Source organism: Mustela lutreola, chromosome 10, assembly GCF_030435805.1.
Source record: "Mustela lutreola isolate mMusLut2 chromosome 10, mMusLut2.pri, whole genome shotgun sequence".
Classification (NCBI taxonomy): domain Eukaryota; kingdom Metazoa; phylum Chordata; class Mammalia; order Carnivora; family Mustelidae; genus Mustela; species Mustela lutreola.
Window position 1 is genome coordinate 86,793,008 of NC_081299.1, and position 16,242 is coordinate 86,809,249.

Here is a 16,242-nt window from a genome sequence, read left to right on the forward strand (position 1 = left end):
GTGATTCTGGTAGCTCCAAGGCAGTTCTCCAAAGAGTGTCGCAGGGAGGCAGTTTAAGGTAAAAACAGACAAAAGCCTGGGGAAGGGCCCGCAGGAATTACTCAGGGAAGGGAATCTAGGTAGAACACTGGCAGTGTTGCAGGATCTCAGGGTTCTTGTCTCATAGAGTCCAAGAATGATTCTCACTGCCACAAGAGGCTGAAGTGAAGTGAAAGTTTATTAAGTGAAGGTCAGAGCAGAAAGGAAAGAAGAATCTCTCTAGAGTGATGGGCTCCCAAAAAAGTTGCCACTGAGGGTTTTGAGGAATGGTCTTTTATTTGAAAACTTGACCTTGAGATTCTTGTGCCCTATTGGTTCGAGCAAGGACTATTAAACTGATAAGAACAGATACTACACTTGATCTTAGCCAAAAGGCCGAGAAGCGATCGAGCAAGGACTATTGATAACACCCTTAATAACTTCTTTGAGGTTTGGTCATTTTCAGTGGTTATACTCTAGCCTCCAAAGAAAAATACCCCCTAACATCCAGGGCTGGTGGTGTGGTCTATTCCCTTATCTCTTGTTCACTCTGGCTTTGCACTTCTGCCATCCAGGAAGGGTTTCAAAGCCTAGTCAGGGGCTCCCTAGCATTCCCTGACTATACCTTAACTCTTTCCTTATTCATCAGTATTTGCTATAGCAGGAGTCAGCAAACCTTTTCTGTAGAAGACCAAATAGTAGATATTTTTGGTATTTGGGGCCAGATGATCTCTGTCACAGCCATTGAACATGACCCTCAGATTGCAAAAGCAACCATAGACAATATAGAAACAAATGAGCATGTCTGTGTCCCAATAAAACTTCATGATGGGCAATAAAATTTTAATTTTACAAGATTTTCACACATTATAAAATATTATTCTTGCTTTGAGTTTTCCCCCCAACTATTTAAAAAATGTAAAAACAATTTTTAGCTTGACAATTATACAAATACAGGCATTAGACATGGCCCTAGTTTGTGGGCCCTTTGCTATAGCACTATTCAAAAACTTCATGTTTATTAGCTCATCTTATCCTCATGACAACCTAATGTAGTTACTACTATTGTTCCCATATTACAGATGAGAACAACTGAGGCATTCATTGGCTAATCAACTTATCCATGTTCACTTAACTGGCAAATCACATTGCCACAGTTTGAATGCATTCAGTCTAGCTCCTCTGTACCCTTAACTAAAATACCATTATTGTTTCTGACTTGAACACAAATAAGCTAAAAAAAGCAAATTTTTTTTTTATGTAGAGGATATAAACAAAATTTGTTAATTGATACCTCTGGGGTCAGGTGGGAAGTAAAGCAAGAAGTAAAGAAGAAGAATAGCATCTCAACATTCCTGCCTCCAGCAACCAGGTGGCACGTGGGACTTTGTTGTCTTCATCTCAGTGTGCCTTGTTTTCAGTGTGTCTAGAAAGGTGGTTCAACTGTGGAGCAAATCACTTTACTGAAATTTATATAGTGCTTCTCTGGTTTGGTGTAGAAAAGGAATGAGATTTTGTACCAGGAAAGGATGGAGTCTTGCTCTCACAGATAGTTGAACCATACAACCTGCTTTGCTTAACAGTATTCCAGCTTGTGTCTGCTGCCCCAGGGGAATTATTCATAGAGGCCATTTTTAATCTTAGAGTTTTGGGTAATAATATTCAATCATGTGGTTACTGCCATCAGGCGTATTGAGAATCAAACCATCTGTACCCACAAAGCTTACCATCTACATTAACAAGACCTCACCATGCCACCGTTTCTAGTTTTCAGGAAAGTCTTGCACACAAAGATAAAAGTTACAAATAATGTTATTGTTTTTTCAGAACCTCCTGAAAAACCTATTTAAAATGAAGTTTACATTGTTTAACTCTTCGGTAGCTAGCTTCTAATGACTGTTTACTCCCATGAGTATTTGAATTTGCCTGAAAATCCTCACCTCATTGATGTCCAGCAATATTAGACTAGCATTATCATGATTCATGAGATCTAGCCAAACCTATAATTGAAAGGCCCAGGTTAAACCAGAATCTAAAACCTCATAAAAATCCATATTGTGTCCTCCCTTGCCATGATAAGAATAAACTCAATTTTGTCTTATCAAAAGTTACTTTGGTAATATTTTCAAGGAGCCAGCACTTGATAATATCCCTAGTTTTTCTGTTTTCTATACTTAGAATTGTCTGTATTTGAAGATCAGTCAGATGTCAACAGGTTCACCAAATTCAGAGCATTATTCTAGATATTATTTTCGCTATAAAGACTCGGGACTGAAATTTTTTTTCAGGTTTTGATGCAGATCTTTTAAGACTTTTAAAATTAAATGTGCTTTCTATAGATAGGTAAATTACCCCAAAAGTTTTTTAAGCAGATGTGCTTTTTATAATTGATGATGGTCTCTAATTAAGGAACTATGTTATTTCTTTCAACTAGTTTTTGACAAAAACCAGTTTATAGAAGGAGCCGGCATAAATAAGCGTGCCAGTCTTCCTTTGGTTCTGGGAGGCTAACTTTGAGGAGTTGAATCTTTCCCACATGATAACCTCCATCAGGGGTATTCTGAAGGAATTTTAAAAATGCCACAAATTCATATTTTTATTAGGAAAATATCCTGTAGCTTTGCTTAGAAACAAAAAGTCCTAATTAAGTCTTGAATTTTAGAAAAATAACTGACTTCTGTTGAAAGCAACCCAAGAAGCAGTGTTGTAGCTTAAACATAGAAAGATTGGGAGACTAATTTGGGTCAATTCTGGTCACAAATCAACTTTTATTTTAAAGAAAGCCTGAAAATAACATGAAATAAACTTATTTTATAAAGTAACAGTGTGAAACTTATTGTTCCTTTTGCTTTTTTTTTTTTTTAATTGTGCTTTGGGACTTGGTTTACTCAGCTGTAAAATTTTTAATAGAGTATTTCTTGCTTTTGCTTGGGAAACTAACAAGAATATGACACTTTAGGGGTTATTTGATGGAAAGGAAAAGAAAGTCTTTAAAACTTGCTGAAGCAAGTTGTAGCTACTGTACTCTACCTAAATAAAGTTTCTCTATGCTTTAGCTATCTTCTAGGAGGTAAGACCCCTTCTATTTGTGGGCTCTCTTTTTTGGTGGGATCCTTGTGGGCAAAGATTTGGTAAAAGCCAGACCTTTAAAATTTCACTATTATACTAACCCTGAATGCTAGCTAATCATACTTGGAATTTGCCTAGGCCTACTTCTTCAGAGTTTTAAACATATTTTGTTGAGTTTTTAAGTATTAAGCATTTTGCCTTTTTAACCCATTGTGCTCTAAAAGATCAGGGATAAGCTTTTAAATCCTAGGTTAAGCAATATACATCCTGGGGTTCCAAATCACTGTATGTGTAATCAACCCAGTCAAAATACGTGTGGGAAATAGGTAAAGAAAAAAATTAACATTGTATGTTGGTATGTCATTTTTTTTTTATTCAAATGAGCCGTGTTCCTGGAAGTCATCGATTATAATAAAGTAAACTTTTGAAACAAAAGGCAAATTTTATTAGTGTGTTTACATTTATAGAATTTTTTTTTAAAAGAATCTATATTTTCTACTGCATAATTACATTTTCTTGAGAAATATTGCTTTCTTAACAATGGATAATTATTTATCCATTGGTCCTCTGGTTAATGGAGAGCTAAGAAGCACACAGATAACCCTGAGGTAGGGAAGAGGTCTGATGCTCCTGGAAAGTCAGAGTCTAGAGTAACATGAAGGTTTTATACGAAACAAACAAACAAACCAACCCCCCAAAACCAAAAAAACACACAAAAAACGTGTTTGTCTTCTACATTTTCACATCTGGTGTTAGGAGATAATGTTCAGTCAACCAAGTTTTTATTGGCATGTTTCAGTGGGAAATTCAGACAATTTGTATTCATATTTTATTGACTATCCTATAATACTCTGTATCTTTAAAATAAATAGCCTTTGGCACTCCATTTCTATCTTTCTGCTAAACCTATTGTTTTTCTCTGTTTTCTCCCTCTTGGAAAATATACTGTGACTTTCCAGAATTACTTTGTCAGCTTCTGAGGAAGCAATTTTTTAGGCTTCTTTTACTCTTCATATTCAGAGAAGTTGGTTGAATTTTTGTGTTGTTTTGTTTTGAAGTTCTCATAATGACTTCAAAGCAAAACTCATCAGTAGAAAAATAAACATGCAATTGAAAAAGAAAAAAATACAAGAAATTCAGAGCAGGGAAGTCAATCAAAAGTTTGGTTTTTTAAAAAAAGATTTATTTATGGATTTATTTTAGAGAGAGCAAAAGAGCTCACATGCATGTGCTCATGAGAGGGAGAGAGAGAGAGAGGAGACAAGAAGAGGGGGAGGAACAGAGGGACAAGCAGACTCTGCACTGACTATGGAGCCCTACGTGGTGCTCCATTTCTTGACCCTAAGATAATGACCCCAGCTGAAATCAAAAGTTGGCTGCACAACTGACTAAGCCACCCAGGTGTCTCTCAGAAGTGTTTTTTGAGCAACTACTATCTTCATAGGCCTTTGTTGAGCAAGGTGAAGAGGCTGGAGAAGTTTCGGACACTGTACCTACTTCTAAGGACCTTAATGGCATTTGACTTTACAGTGAATCCTCCATCCTTAAGGATATTAATACTGTAAGAGTTACATTTTGATTGAGTTTGACTTAAACACTTGGCCACTATTTGTTGAGTGTTTCTCAAAGGATTATCTTTTTCCATAAGTTTGGATCACTTTTGCTCTTGAATGAAAATCTTTGAATTTCAATACAGTTCCAATCAAAGTTTATTTTAGTTACAAAGAAAAGTCATGCCTCCACACTCGCAAAATGAAGGGATGGGGGAGGTGGTTTATAATGATATGTAGAAGATCTCTGTGATCCCAAGGTCGGGTTCGTATTATATTTCGTAGTAGAATTGGGAACCAGAAAGCCAGAAAATTAGTTCATTCTTATTATCTCTGTGGAGCCATGTAGTTTTTCTCAGGTTTGCTTTGCCTGGTGTTCTGTTTATCTCTTTTTTCTGCTTACTCAACATGTATCGGGCTCAACATGACCTCCATTTCCATCTATCATGACATCATGAACTTTTAGCTTTCTCAGCCACCATTAACTGACAATTCTTTCTGTGCTCTTTTTTCAGATTCTTTTGAGAGGATAAAAAGAGCTGGAGCTCTCTATATTCATCTCTAATTCAGTCAGTTCTCGGTGGAAGGCAGGTCCTGTTATACAACAAGGCTGTTTAGTCCTGCTATCTCAGTAGGGCTGTGGGTGAATGCAGTTTCTGTCAAGGGGATACTGTTAACAGGGAATGTTGAATGATTTGACACTGATATAGCTGAATTAGTATATTTTTTAAACAAATCTGACCGGACATGATTCCCATAGTATCTGGAAGAATATCCAAGAATAAACATTCAAGTTTATCAAGACTCCTTCACTTCTAGAGATGTGCCTATTATTCTTTATTTAATACATATTTTGCCAGGCACTGATGTAGGTCCTGGAAATACTGTGGTGAAGAAGACAGGCAAGGGATCTGCTTTCATGGAGCTGACATTATACTATAAGTTATAGACAATACCTAGTAAACAAAGAAGTACTGAAAATAATATAAGAAAATACTAAGTGCTATGAAGGTGATAAAACTGTGATGTGATAGAGAGTAAATAGGTTTTTAGACAGGGATTTTAGTGAATTCCTTTCTGAGGCAGTGATTTTTTCGCTAACATTTAAGCCATAAAGGAGCTGTGCACAATTTAAAACATTTTATGTGTAATAACTCATCTCCCCTTCCCTCACATTTAGCTTATGAAGTAATTATTCATATTTTCTATAATAAATAAGGAAACAAAATAATGGTGACCTAATCAAAATATGTAACTTGCCTTGGGTAATTAGCCAGTAAGTGGCAGAGCTAGGATTCAAACTAGGATAGTATGACCACAGTATAGAGCCCACACCCATAAACACATCCCATACAGCCTTCTGGGTAATCAAACATGCCTCAGATTAAAAAACTACTCAGACTATCAATTTCTTGGGTTACCTTTTTCATTTGGTAATTTGCAATTTTTTATTTTCTAGTTTTCTATTTTCTAGTTTCCTCTCATTTTTGACCACTTAAACACATATTTTAAGCAGAAGTACTTTAAGCCTCTTGTATTCAACAAATTTTGAGATATAAAAATAACTTTATGATTGTAAGATAATACAGAAATATACTACTTTTTTTTCCCAATGTAATTAATTTTCTCACTCCACATATATTGAAAGATAATAGATTTTACCTGGCATTATGAAATGTTTCAAGCATATTGAAAGGAATCATCATAAACAAGGGCCCAGATTCCCACTACCTGGCTTTGCCAAATCTTATCATTTTTACCTTCTTTGTCTTAAATCTTTTTAAAAAATATAATGAAGCATAGAAACAGGAAAGAAGCCTATATATATCTCTCTCTGATTTAATCTCTTTTCCCTCCTTTTAGAGGTTTACAATGTTTAGAATTTGGTATGTACTTCATCCATGCATTTCTTTTGTTGCTTACATTTACTACAGATATAAGCATGCATAAACCATAGATAGTACTCTCTGGGATATTTTAGACTTTATAAAAACATCATACTACATGTATTTTCTGCAACTTGATTTTCTCCCTCATTTTTGGGTCACCATTATTCTTCTGAGATTTACCTATGTTGATACCCACAGTTCTGGCTTAATTCAGTTTTACTGTTGCTTAAAAAACAAAAACAGACAAACAAACAAACAAACAAAAAACCGTTTATTCTCTGTTCTCTTGCTGCTAGTCAATGTTACAATGAACATGCTTGTACTTGCATTCTTGTGTACAGGTGTGAAAATTCCTTTTGGCTATCACACACCTAGGAATGGGATTGTTGAGTTATAGGACATGGCAGTCTTCATCATTAACAGATTTCAACAATTTGCTTTTCAAATATTTTACAAACATTTTTATAATTTTATATTATAAAAAAATGCATACTCATTAAAGAATACCTGGAAACACTGGAAAAGAAAAAAGACTAAAAATATGTGTGTTCTATCTATCTAAAACCTTTTCTTCTATGCCTTTTATTTATAAAACTGTGACTACATACAATATAAATTTTGGTCCTAATTTTTCATTATATAATAAATGTGTCCTTATGGTATTATAGCTCCTATTAACATGTCTTTTTGAGCAACTATGTGACATTCCATGAGACGAACATACCATAGTTCGTAATCTACTTCCCATTGTTGGGTATTTTTGTTGCTTCTAATTTATCACCACTCTCAAAACATTTGTGTAATATATGTAGTTTTAAGAAAGGATTTCATGTTATTTTGAATTCTGTTTTCTTATCTTAATGCTATATTGTATACCTATTCTATGCCCACCACTGAAAGTTTTTTTCTAGCCACTCTGCAAGGTAAATTCACATAGGGTTGGTTTTTTTTTTTTTTTTTTCATCTTCTTAGATGGAGAGAATTCCATGTAACACTTAGGATTAATTTAGATGTTGAATAATTTGAGTAAAATGATAAAATATTTTCAAAGGATCCTTCTGAATAATTGCCGCAGAAGCCTATCTGAATAGTGGCCACCTGTGCATTTTAATAGATTGATTTTGGATTCCAGAGAGCTGCTGACTATTGAAATGGCTGAAAGGAATCAGGAATGGTTCACTGCTTTTGTTTTTCTTCTAGGACTGTAGCTTCCACCATTTTCAAAGTTAGCATATTGTGGAGACCATGTGTGTATGTAGCAGACACGATTTCTAAACTTCTTCCTGTCCTTTGTCTTTTGTAGTTTTGAACAAGCTGTCATAATAAGGTCACAGTACAGGCTCAGCCTTATGTTAACAACTTTTGGAGTTGAAATAGAATCCCCCTGGGAAGGCTGCACAGCAGTGTTTGGCATGTGAACAAAAAAATATCAAAGGAAAGAACGACACAGTTTTCCTGTGATGGGTATACACTCTGCGATCAAGACTCTGGAATATTAATTACAAGGTAGAAGGAGGCGAGCTTGAAAGGATACACAAAACACAAATGTGGATTTCTAATGCAGCTGAAACAAATTAATTTCCCCACTGGTTCCATTTATCTTATAATAAGCCTGAGCTCTGTAGATGCCTCAAGAAAGATTCCCTTCCTAGGCAATTCTTTGGATAAAATGATAAATAGATCTCAAGTGAGAGGACGCAGGACAGATTGGCAAACTTGGTGGATTCTGCGCCCTCAGCTAAGATAGGAGGGTAGAAAGAAAACTGATAGAAGCAGCAAAACTTGGCCAGGAAGAGTTGATAAGACTGAGGCCATAGGAGGAGAGAAATAGAATGACGGAGGAAGTATAGGGAATGACAAATAAAAGAATGAACTAGAGGTATGGGTTTTGGTAAAGAAGCTTTGCCTGTGAGGAATATAATATGCACTAGTTCATTGTATCATGTGGAGACTTGAAAATAAAAACACATGATTTCTAGGTTTGGCAGGTTCATCTCTCAAGCTTCAGAGTTTGAGTGTCCTGAATGTGACTCCCCCCCCCCATTTTATTTTAGTTTATTTCTTTTCAGTGTTCCAGCATTCATTATTTATGCACCACACCCAGTACTCCATGCAATACGTGCCCTGCATAATACCCACCTCCAGGCTCACCCAACCCCCCATTCCCATCCCCTCCAAAACCCTCAGCTTGTTTCTCAGTCTCTCCTTGTTCCTCTCCCCCTCCAATTTCCCTGAACTCACTTCTCCTCTCCATCTCCCCATGTCCTCTGTGTTATTTCTTATGCTTCACAAATAAATGAAACCATATGATAATTGACTCTCTCTGCTTGACTTTTTTCACTCAGCATAATCTCTTCCAGTCCCGTCCATGTTGATACAAAAGTTGGTATTCATCCTTTCTGATGGAGGCATAATGCTCCATTGTATACATGGACCACATCTTCTTTATCCATTTGTCTGTTGAAGGGCATCTTGGCTCTTTCCACATTTTGGTGACTGTGGCCATTGGTGCTATGAACATTGGGGTACAGATGGCCCTTCTTTTCACTACATCTGTATCCTTGGGGTAAATAACCAGTAGTGCAATTGCAGGGTCATAGGGAAGTTCTATTTTTAATTTCTTAAGGAATCTCCACACTGTTTTCCAAAGTGGCTACACCGACTTGCATTCCCACCAACAGTGTAAGAGGGTTCCCCTTTCACCACATCCTCTCCAACACATGTTGTTTACTGTCTTGTTAATTTTGACCATTCTAACTGGTGTGAGGTGATATCTCAATGTGGTTTTGATTTGAATTTCCCTGATGGCTAATGATGATGAACATTTTTTCATGTGTCTGTTAGCCGTTTGTATGTCTTCTTTGGAGAAGTGTCTGTTCATGTCTTCTGCCCATTTTTTTATGTGATTATCTGTTTTGTGTGTGTTGAGTTTGAGGAGTTCTTTATAGATCTTTCATATTAGCCCTTTGTCTGTAGTGTCATTTGCGAATGTCTTCTCCCATTCCGTGGGTTGCCTCTTTGTTTTGTTGACTGTTTCCTTTGCTGTGCAGGAGATTTTGATCTTGATGAAGTCCCAAAAATTCATTTTTGCTTTTGTTTCCTTTGCCTTTGGAGACATATCTTGAAAGAAGTTGCTGTGGCTGATGTCAAAGAGATTACTGCCCATGTTCTTCTCTAGGATTTTGATAGATTCCTGCCTCATATTGAGGTCTTTTATCTATTTGGAGTTTATTTTTGTGTATGGTGTAAGAGAATGGTCGAGTTTCATTCTTCTACATGTAGCTGTCCAATTTTCCCAGCATCATTTATTGAAGAGACTGTCTTTTTTCCACTGAATGTGACTCTTCACATTTCCAATTAGTACTTATGTTACTGAATTGTGGGACTTGCAATCGACCTCAGACATTCTGCCAAAAAGACATTAGACTTTTCTTCTATGTGTCCCAAGGTGCAGCTTAAAAAATAATGAGTAAAACAATGTTTCTTCTCTTTGTTTCCTCATCTGTAAAACAGATCTAACGGTAGCACTGAATGTAATTAGGAGTATGTGCGTGTTTAAGTACTGGAGTTGTATTGGGGATTAAATGGAATAATCTGTGAAGAATATTTGCATTGGGTTTACTACCCAGTAAGGACTCAATACTTGTTAGTCTTTGCGAACATTATTATCATTTACTAGGTGATGAATTATTTTTAAAAAATCAGGAAATATTTTTAAACAAAATATATAATGTATGTGTGTGTGTACTGGGGGAGGGGGTTCTCATTTAGCACCTATCACAGAATTCTACATCCTCTTCTTATCCTAGGCTTACTTCCAGCATAGACATGCTTATTGATCTCAGATGTTGGGGATGAAACATGACCCCAGATCCTAAAATAAGAGACTTTTAATTGGAAGGCACATCAGAGGTCATTTCCTGAGGAGAAAAAACTCTAATGCTTTTATTTTAAAACCATCAGTGATTTGGATGCCTTTAAAAGATAGTCTGTTCAATTTAATAGTAGGTATAATTGTTAAGAAGTTTTTCCTTATATTGAAATGAAATCTGGCTCCCAGAAAATTATACTCATTGCTCTTTTGTGTTGTTCCTTGGGGCATATAGGAAAAAATGTCTAATTTCTCTTTGGTGTAATATATAAGGTCCATTATAACATTCTACACAAGCCTGCCTTCTCCTTTGGGACTCTAGCCATAGCTCATATGCTATTGTATTGAACCCTCTAAGTCTCTCAGACACTCTTTTTAGCATTCTGAAATCTCATTCATTGTAATACCCCAAACAACGTTTACATGTACTCTGATTAACTCGGGGTAAAATGGGATAATCTTGTCCTGGTACTTTATACCTGGTAGTGTAGATAAAGTAGAATGATTTGGGGCAACCTCCACATTTTAAAGATGAGTTAAATAGACCACACATTTAATAACATATTCCCTTTTAGTGTGTATAAATTTACACATACATTGTTATCCTTATTAATCTCATAGAAAACTAAATCCTCAAGATGTTGTGCATGTTCTGCTATATTTTTGGATTTGTGCCCTAGATTTATTTACCCTTGCTAAATGCTAGTTGAATTCAGCCCATAATTACATTTGATGAAATCTTTTCTTATTCCTAAATCTAGCATTCAGCATATTAGCTTTCTCTCTAGCTTCATGTTACCCACCAATTTGATTTCCTTTCTCTTAAACATTGGTTTGGATTTGAAAGGATGCCATATTTGTTTAAATATTCTATTAATGTTTAAAGGCTTCCAGAAGAATATTGACTGAAAAAAAAAGCTAAGGTTGGATTAAATGATAGCTTTGGACTGGAAATGCAAGGAATTTTTATTGACTCTGCATGAATAAAAGGGTGATGAAGGGAGAGTACTAATATTTTTTGAATATATACATTTTGTGACATAACTTATGCTAAGCACCATATGTACATGAACTCCTAGAAGCCTTGCTGCAGTTGAATGAGGTAAGGATTAAGTTATATCATTTTCCTTTTGCAGATGAGGATAGTGAGACTCAAGAGTGTTGTTAGATATTTAGCATAACATCACATGAAGAATAAGTGATAGTGCTGGATTTTGAGGTAGATCTGCCAGCCTTTTTTCTCTTAATGACGTTGAGGTCCAGAATAAACACAATGGAAGGACTAGCTATCTCCCAGTCACACTGCTGGACAGAAGACAGGCATTAGTTTAAGGTAATTATTATTATTATTATTTTCTATTTTGAGGCATAGGAAGAAAAGGCTCCAGAGAGTTAAAATAAGTACCGTTTCTGGCTGGGTTTTAATAAATAACTAAGAAGTTAGAGTTAGGAAAATTAGCTGAGCAGAGACAAGCTTTAATTTCCCACTTAATTAGGTGAAAATACCCCAGTTAGGGGAAGAATTGCTCCGCTTGGACTTAGCTTTGGGGAAGCAAAGTGAGATTTGTCTTTCAATTCCCAACAAGAGATTTGTGGCAGCTTTATTTTCAGAGCAGGAAAATATAGCTGAGGCAGGGGACTTGTGCGGTTCACAGCACCTGTGAACTGCCTTGTATCTTTCCCATCAGGTGAGGATAACAAGATCAGATGCCAGAGAAGAAAACCCTTCTAGCATTCCCTGGAAGAGTTCCTCCAGGGCAATATTAGCACTGCAGAGGGAGATCCATCAGGTACAAGTGACCTCACACAAAGCAGACACAGGGACACTTTATGTTGTTAGACCTGGCTCAACTCCAGACGAGGTAATAAGAATGAGTTCCTCTTTGGGATATGAATACTTTATCAATGCACTAATGTCTTGGAAACTATTAGTATGGTGGAAAGGAAGTACCCGAGTCTTGATGTCAGAGTGTGTACAAATATTGGCCCCACCTGGAGCTAGTTGAGTAGTCCTTGGATGCATTTCTTAACTTGGCCAACATCTCAGTTGCAATAATGGTGTGATAATAATTATGTCATAGACTGCTGTGAGGATTAAACTGCATGCTCTTCATGAAGAGCCTGCCACATAGTAGATATTGAATACGTTTTCATTTTGATTTATTGGTAAATAGCTTAGTGCATGTCACAAAGCATGTATCAAGAATTCGTCATGTTTCAGACACTATATGCTGAGGACAGAAATGTTTTAAAATGTTTAGTTAAAAATTTTAAAACTGTGCTCGCTTTGGCAGCATATATACTAAAATTGGAAAAATTTTAAAACTAATTTAAGAAGATTCCAAAGATTAAAACAATTAAGAAAGACCGATCTTGGCTCATATATTGTGATGATGTGGGGATTTATAATAAAGCCTTTGGAGATAGATTACTGGAGTTTTAATTCTGGATTTTCCAGTTGTTAGCTGTGTGATCTTGAATAAATTATTGAGCCTCTGAACATCAGTTTACTCATCTGTAAAATGAGAATGATGATAATAACTACCCACTGGATTGCTCTAAGGGTTTAACAATATAGGTAAAATGTTTAACACAGAAGACCCTAAGTAAATACTCGGGGGATACTAACAAAAACTACTACAAAAATCTTTTTACATGTATGTCTTCTTTGTTATACTGTAGATTTCTTGAAGCCTCGGCTATTTTGTACACCTTTGTGCCCCCTCATATTACGAGGTTTATTAATAGTTGTTGAATATTGGGAGTTGGCATGTATATATTTCTCTCCAACTATGAATTCACCATTTGAAAAATTATAGAATAAGTTATACCTTAGTATTTGCTCAGTTCATTCTGAAACTTTAGTTACAATACAGATGAGTTGTATGTAAAAAAAACAAAAAAAACAAAAAAAACAAAAAAAACCACCAAAAATAAATACATAAAAGTCCCAGCACTCACCCTTCTCTGATCCACCCCAGTGGGTTGGGATGGGGTATGAGCGCCTCAATTACAACTAGGCAATGTTGGAAAATTATCCAACCTGAACAACAGAGAGAAAATAGGTTGCCAGTGGATAGATAGATAGATAGATAGATAAAATAAACAAAAATAAATAACAAAGAAAGAAAGAAAAAAAAGGAAGGAAGGAAGGAAGTTAGTCTACCCTATCAAAATCCTCTGGCTAGAGAGAGCAGACAGCTTTCAGGGGGCATTTTTGTCCCTGTTTGTTGGTATTTCCAGGTTTGCTGTCTCATATACCACCCAGTGTGGGATATAATAAACAAAATAAAACTGAGAGAATTCACCAGTGTGTTGTTCCTCAGGTTCAAATGCCTTTTTTTTTTTTTTTTAAATATTTTTAGTTATACTTAGAAAAGTAAGGAGATGTGTGAATTACTTTGATGCCTTTGTTAAGAATCACTTAATTATACTTGTGAGGGCTTATTTCTGGACTTCATTCTATTTCTCTGATGTACTTATCCATATTATGTCAACTCTGTACCGTTTTGATGATTGTACTTTTATAATAAGTCTTGAAATCAAGCAATGTGAGTTCTCTAACTTCATTTTCTTTTTCAGGATTGTTTTATCTTAGATCATTTGCATTTCTGTATGTATTTTAAAAAGTCTCAGTTTCAGCAAAAATATCTGCTAGGATTTTGAAAGAGACAGTGTTGATTCTAGCTCTTTTGAGGGATTTTGCCATGAAGGTTAATTCCAGCAGCTCTGTGTTTGGCCTGAGATGTTTTGCTAAGGTACCTGCCCTATACTGACCTCTGTTCAAAGCATACAACATGCTGATTAATAGTTTTGCTTTGTAGTTGTGGAGTTTGGAATTTCAGGTTCAGGTGTATCAGTTTTCAGCCTTATTTATTGATAATAGTTGGCTAGATGGTTTGTATCTGGTCTCAGTGAGAACTTTGGAGAGCTCTGCTGTTGGTACCAGTGACATAACAGAAGAGTCTGTTTGACCAGCAGGCTATAAAAAAAAAAAAAAAAAAAAAAAAAAAAAAATCCCAGCTGAGCTTCCATTTCAGACTTCTTGGTTCTGAGATATTCACTACACATTTGGTGGTTTCTGACCCAAGAGAGAAAGTATGTCTACTTGTAAACCTTACCTAGGGAAGACAGTTGGAGTTTGCCCTTGGCTTCTCTACAATGCTTACTGTGTCTTAAAGCCCCTTCAAGTGTTGTCATGTCACATTCTTTTCCTACAATAAACTGAAGTAGATAGGTAAGCTTTAAGTCTTCTTTGACAACCAAACCCTACCTGCCCCTGGTGGTGCAGAGAAAATCAATGTCTTAACAATATTAACTCTTTCAATCCATTAACATAGTTTATTCTTCATTTAAGTCTTCTTTAATATTTTTCCATTTTTTATAGTATTCAGTGTAGAGATCTTGCATATTAATTAAAATTCCGAAATATGTTGTAGATTTTGTTGCTATTTTGACATTATTGCTTTGAAAATTTATTTCCTGTTTTTGATTGGCAGTTTACAGAAATGTAATTTACTGACTTGCTATTAAGTTTTTATATTGTTCTGGTATCCTACAATCATGTTAAATTTAATTATGATGATTTTATAGACTCTTCACAATTTTTTACATAAACGATCATATTCTCAGGATAGAAGCAGTTTTACTTTTTTCTTTGGACATTGTTATGCCTGTTTCTTTTTTCTGTCTTCTTGGATTGCTGAGACATCTATTACAGAGTTAAAAAGAAAGGATAAGAGGAGGCATTCTTAATGTGTTCATGATTTTAGGACAAACATTCATTAATTTATCAATACAGAATGTAGGTAAAGGTTTTGCATAGACATCTCATATTGAGTTGAGAAAATTCTCTTCTATTCCTAGTTTTCTCAGGTTTTTATTGTGCATATTGAATTTTATACACTTCTTTTTCTATAATTATTGAGAGGATCATAAAATTGTTTTCCTTATCTTGTTAATGTGATTTGCATTGATTAATTTTTAAGTATTAATTTAATCTTGCATTCCTGGCATAAAATCCTCCAGTTCTTGGAAATGATCTTCTTATAGACAACTGACAATTATACTGAGGAAGGTAAAGAAATATATATATATATATATATATATATTTCAATTATTTTTTCAGGAAATGTGGCATCTAAGCTAATGACCTGGTTGGAAGGCAAGAGTCTAAGCATTCATAGGCTGGAAAGTTAGATACAGCGAATTGTAGAAAAGCTTGAAAATGCTTCAGCCATGCCAATGGAGTATTGACTTGGAAAACAATGACTAAGCATGGGCAGGTGATTGAAGAGAAGTGTAAATTTCCATCATATGGTACCAATGGGCAGTTGCTCTGCAGGGGCTTCCCAGAGAAATGGACAAAAGAAATCTGTTAAATTGTGCTGTGCTAATGCTGAAAATTGATAGGAGAAGGCAAAGGTAGTAGTAGCTTGTTCATATCCCAGTTCAAATTTTCTTTGACATCTTTAGTAGGGCTGGCCTCCCTTGGACTTTTACAACCCTGAGATTCTTTTCAATCCCTGGAAGTTCTCAAGAGAGAAACTATACTTTCTGCAAGCAAGGAAGTGATGTAATATAATGGCCATAAGCAGGGACTCAGAACTAGACTGTCTGAGTTCAAATCCTAGGTCTGCCACTCACCAGTTGTCCCATCTTGACATTTCTACACTCTCTGGTGCAGTCCTTGATGATGATAATTATGGTGATGACCGCTCCAACAGGAGTCACTCTTCGGAGTTCCATGGAGGACTTCATGCATAATATGATAACCACATTGCCCAGCATGTACAAGTATTCAATAAATATTTGCTATGATTAGGAAAATATGTAACTAGTATGT

The 16,242-nt window shown here is 35.6% G+C and overlaps 1 pseudogene; it reads right to left on the reverse strand.

Moving 5' to 3' along the window:
- Nucleotides 1-303: 303 nt before the first annotated feature.
- LOC131810732 (U2 spliceosomal RNA) lies at nt 304-426 on the reverse strand (annotated as a pseudogene).
- Nucleotides 427-16,242: the final 15,816 nt, after the last annotated feature.